Raw genomic sequence first — 5,545 nt, 5'->3', positions numbered from 1 at the left:
GTAAACATAAACGTCATAATGCCCGATTTTCCTTAACTGTTATGTTCTTAACTTTAGGACCCGTTAACTCACTGAAAGATTCTAACCTTTGCCAGTTTTAGATAGTTCATGTTACGAGCTTCGTTTTGATATGTGGTTTGCTCAAATCCGATGCACGGTTTAGGAGAAACGACCGTTTTAAGTAACGGCATTTCGCGAACGAACCATTACCCCTCGCCTTCCTTTGAAACCTTGGTTAAGGCACTTAAATGACTAATTGGAGTATGAAACAATTATGTAAAGTGTATGAGGCAGTTGGTAGAGTACTCGCGAAAGAATCGCCTTAAAATTCTTAATGGTTAATTTATTAAAAATGGTGGAGCCTAGGGTACTCGAATGACTTATGTGATTCGTTAAGCGTAGAAGTGACCATTAACGAACATTAGGGTTCAATTGGTTAAAGTCTAGTTTCTTAAGCGACCGTGCGTTAATTCCGACTTATGTTGTTGTTCATAGGTTATCGGACCCACTCTAAGCTTAAGTCTATCCGGGAACACTCAGGCAAGTTTTCTACCCGTTATACTGTTGTTGTGATGTAAATATATGTATATGCATTATCTTGTGATAAGGGCATGATTATTATTAGCAAAGTCTTGCGATATATTGGAGCATGTGATATGATATTTATTTGCATGCCTGTTTCATAATCTTGATATCTAATTGTTGATTCAAATGCTTATAAGTTGCATAATACCTATGCTAGAGATAAGCAATAGTTGCGTATACCCTTAGTATAGGGGACCCAAAGGTAAACATTTTCTAAACCGGGAGTCGATGTTCCCGAGTATAATATATATATATATATATATATATATATATTGATATAGTTTTCAAAACTATTAATCGAATAAGGTTTATTCGATAACTTTATTTTATTTAATGAATATTATTTTGAATATTCATTCGAGGACTTATGACTCCGCTTACTTTATTTAATGAATATTATTTTGAATATTCATTCGAGGACTTATGACTCCGCTTACTTTATTTAATGAATATTATTTTGAATATTAATTTGAGGGATTATGACTCCGCTCCTTTTATTAAATATTATTCTTTATTTTATTAAAGAATAATGTTTCAATAATCAAACTTATTTTCGATTATTCAAATAAAGATCGTACTTTCATATAAGTATATCTTTGGTTATTTATTATTCATTTCAAGTATGAGTCTTAAAACTTCTACTTCAATTATTTTTATAAAGATTATCCTTTATGGGAATATTATTTAAATAATAATATTCAGATATTCTCCAACATATCGGGATTGATTTATTTTATTAAATCAGCATTACTCCAAACATTCTTAAAAATGTTTTCGAGTCTTCAAAATAATTTTGAAAGTTATAGCGGATGCCAAAACTCATTTTTATATTTAAGATCTTCCTTTCAAAGGGGATTTAAATACTCGCTCAAAACCCGAGGGATCCGGCTCTGTGGTGTATTTTATATTCGCAACAAGGTTGCTGTTTTGAGAAAACATTTTGATTACTTGCCCAACGTTCGGGAAGTAAGTCCATCTATTTGAGCCGGCATAAGCAACATGGGCTCAGTGGGCGTCCATGAAAGTGTAAGTGGCTCAGTGGGAGTCCATCAATGCGTAAGTGGCTGAGTGGCAGTCCAGCATAGGTCCTAATGCGGCCAGGGTGATGACTAGTGGGGAATTCGTCCATCTACTAGTTGGAAAAGGATACTTATTGGTATCTTTGCCTGATCAGCAAGATATCAGATTTATGCCAAGGTTTTCTTCTTTCCAAATTCATTGGATATTATAACTCTGTTTATATTTTTCATAACAGAGGTTTCCAAGGAAAGTATGAGATATATATATAGGTGTATATATATCGAGACTTAATGAAGTATCTCGTAACTTCATTATTTATAATGATATTTCAAAGATTGAATCTATTCAAGTCTTTTCTTGTAGTCTCATCTATGTTATGAACTTTTGAAACTGATGATACCTTGAACGGTGATAGTTCAAGTAGTATCCGGAAAAGATATAAGTATATTGGAGTATCTTGTAACTTCATCTTTTGAACATATATCTGGTTAATGATTATCTTATGCATGACAAAGATTTTCATAAAAACGTTGAGACAAGGTTAGATATATGAGATCACCTTGCAATGATATTTTTATACAGTTATAAACTGGAACTCTGTGTATACTATGCATGGAAAAGGACTTCCAAGATTTTCAAAAGTATATATACATATATACTGAATATTTTGCGACTTGGTCGCGATAAGATATCAAACTTGGTTCATTTTTTTACTTGACCAAGACTTTCATGAGTACTATGAAAATGCTCATATATTGTTAATCATTATAAATATTATTTCGGTGAGCTTGTTGCTCACCCTTGCTTTCTTCTTTCATCACACAACAACAGATAGACAAGATGAACAGGATCAAGCTCCCAATTTATGAGCGGATAGGAAACGTTCCGCAGTTTTCTGTAGGCGTTGATGTCGTTGTAGCTGAGGTAGGGTCTACCAATAGGCTAGGCTTTCAACTTTTGATGTACCAAACTTATGTATATTTATGAATTGTAATAATGGCAAAGAATATGTAAATTTATTCAGAATCCCTTTTGAGGTGTAATGACTTATAATTGTGGAATAAAATGACTTGTGTTATTGTTTGGTATTCACCTCTGAGACTATAACTTGTGGTGTGTATGTATATTGTGGGGTCACAGTTCACAGTAGTTGGTTGATTATTAAGATTAAGTATTATTAAGGGAAATGGAACTGTGACAACCCGGATCCCCGACCCCAGATTTGGGGGTGTTATAAAAGCCTTAAGTTGAGCATCTATAGCAGTAGTTGCATCTACCTCCAGAATTCCAGCTACTTTTCCTTGAGTTAGTCTCTGAGAAGGGTTCTGGTACTCATTAGCAGCCATCAGTTCAATCAAATCATAAGCTTCATCATAGCTCTTAGCCCAAAAGGCTCCATCTGATGTTGCATCAAGCATGGGTCAAGAAGTCACACCCAAACCATTATAAAAGTAGTTAATGATCATCCAGTCAGGCATCCCATGATGGGAACACATTCTAAGCATCTCCTTATAACGATCCCAAGCTTCACACAAAGATTCTCCCAATTGCTGTGCAAATTAAGCAATAGCATTCCTGATTGCAGCTGTCTTTGCCATAGGGAAGAATTTAGTGAGAAACTTCTGAGCAAGATCTCCCCACTTGGTGATAGAGCCTGGTGGTAGAGAATGCAACCAGCACTTAGATTTGTCCCTTAGAGAGAATGGGAAAAGCCTCAACTAAATAGCATCTTCAGAGACATTATTGAATTTAAAAGTGTCGCAGATCTCGATGAAATCTCTAATATGCATATTGGGATCTTCCGTCGGAGAACCCCCAAACTGGACCGAGTTCTGCATTATCTCAATTGTGCTAGCCTTGATTTTAAAAGTGTTATCCGCGATGGCTGGTCTGACAATGCTAGACTGAATATCATTGATCTTCGGCTGAGAGTAGTCCATCAAAGCCTTTGTATTTGCTTCTGGTTCACCCATTACAACAAGAGCTTCTTCTTCTTCAACTTTCTCCTCTTCTACAAGAACTTCTTGCTCTACTAAAACTTCTTCCTCCGCTTTATCCAGTGTTCTCTTTCGAGATCGAAAATGCGTGAGCATAAACGTTCTCTAGAGTACCTGAAAAAGCAACAAGTAAACAAGTAAGTAAAATATCCGAGTCAGTGACCTTTAACGACCACTGATGTCAAGCACATAAACTAAAAACTAACACCGAGTCCCCGGCAGCGGCGCCAAAAACTTGTTAGGATGAAAACGCGCGCTAATATTCAAGCAAGTATACGCGATCACAAGTAATATAGAATTAATTCTAGTTCATTCCCACAGAGACTGGTTAAGGTTAGTTTCAATTAATGTACTTATACAACAATGGTATGGTTATTATTAAATGCTAAGATGATAACAAGTTGAGTTGTTTATAACTATGATTAATTAAGATGCAATTAACTAAGAGATTAAAAGGTTTGATTTAGTATATGAGACAAACATGGGATTCTAACTTCATTACTACTTCATTCAATATCCTTTTGTTCTTAACCTTAGCATGCAATGGCGATGACAACTAATCAGATAACACGAAACTGGGAAACGCCAAATTTCTTTGTACGAATACCCTACTACCAGACATCCACAAAAGAGATAGAAGCTGAATATACACTGATTATATTGAGACCCTTTATGTCTATAGAATTTGACAACACAACTCTTTAATGCATAAGTTATCTATCATGATTACATAGGGCAAGTAAGATGGTTAAAATTACATAAGAATCATGCATAACAAATGCATGAACTTATGCTAGCATGGCAAGTTCTAAACCCCTACATTTACTTTTGCTTCAATAGAGATTAACACGCTATCTTATAAGTTTGCGACGCTCATAAGTCGAATAAGCACAACCAATACTAGGATATCATACAATCACCACGCACTAAGGTATCGAAACATATTAACTATTAAAATCCATAAGTAAATCCGCTAGAACCCCACAATAATGATTAGCCCATAATCGAACTCATCATCACCGTGGGTTCCTATGAAAGCATGGTATAATAAACTAAGTCTTCAAAAACTGAAAAATAATCAAAGTACGTTAAACAAGAGTATAGTTTCAACAATCAAGAAAACTAGCATCCAAGATTACAACTTAAAATAAAGAATCACAAGAATAAACTAGATACTCTTCGCATTGGTTGTAATTGTGCTCCTAGGTCTTCTTGATGTCTTCTCATTCAGCTCCGTTATGAAAAACATTTTTTTTGGCGTTATATATGCTGTATAATAATCCTTGGGTTAAAACTCTCAAAATCCAAGTAGAAACAGAATTCTGAAATCCCAACCTGGCGCGACCGCGTGTTGTCTCAGCGCGGGCGCGCTGACTTTCTGCTTGCTATCACAGCGTGGGCACTGACCTTCTGAAAAAACTTCTATTTATCATTTTAATTGCTGGTTTCTTGATGGTGATCCACGAGGAAACATCCCTAGCACCTGTCTAACACCAATTTAGCACCAAAGCAATGCTAAATCTCCTTGGTCCCTTATTTATGCCTGAAATGCAAAAAACTACAAAAACGAATCAAATACATAAAATACTTGAGTACAAAACATCAATTCAAGCCTTTATAAGATGCTTAAAGTGGACATAAATGCCACTTAACATCTGGACCACACATAAAAGCAGAAATTGGGCATCATGAAGTCACTGTTGGTCATTTGGAAAGGCTTAAAGTTGTGTAAATAATTATTGATAAACATGATGGCTCAGAACGAAACCAAAATATACTGCTTATGCTTCAAGGAGATCAAGTACAAGTTCTTTCATATGATGAGTTGATGATGATGTCAACCAAAGAACTTAAGTACATTAATTATCCATTGATGGTTGAAAATCAAGCATCTAAAGAGTGGTCAGACTTAATATTTTATGCCATGAAAAGAAGGATTCTTG

The 5,545-nt window shown here is 35.2% G+C and overlaps 1 non-coding gene across 1 annotated transcript; it reads left to right on the top strand.

Annotated features, from left to right (window-relative positions):
* The first annotated feature begins 3,081 nt into the window (after positions 1-3,081).
* On the top strand, positions 3,082-3,188 carry LOC141681783 (small nucleolar RNA R71). Its single transcript, XR_012559212.1, has one exon. It is a non-coding gene; the product is annotated as a small nucleolar RNA R71 (small nucleolar RNA).
* The last annotated feature ends 2,357 nt before the right edge of the window (positions 3,189-5,545 follow it).

The sequence above is a fragment of the Apium graveolens genome, chromosome 1, assembly GCF_009905375.1.
Source record: "Apium graveolens cultivar Ventura chromosome 1, ASM990537v1, whole genome shotgun sequence".
Lineage (NCBI taxonomy): Eukaryota > Viridiplantae > Streptophyta > Magnoliopsida > Apiales > Apiaceae > Apium > Apium graveolens.
This window is presented reverse-complemented; position numbering and strand designations above follow the sequence as displayed.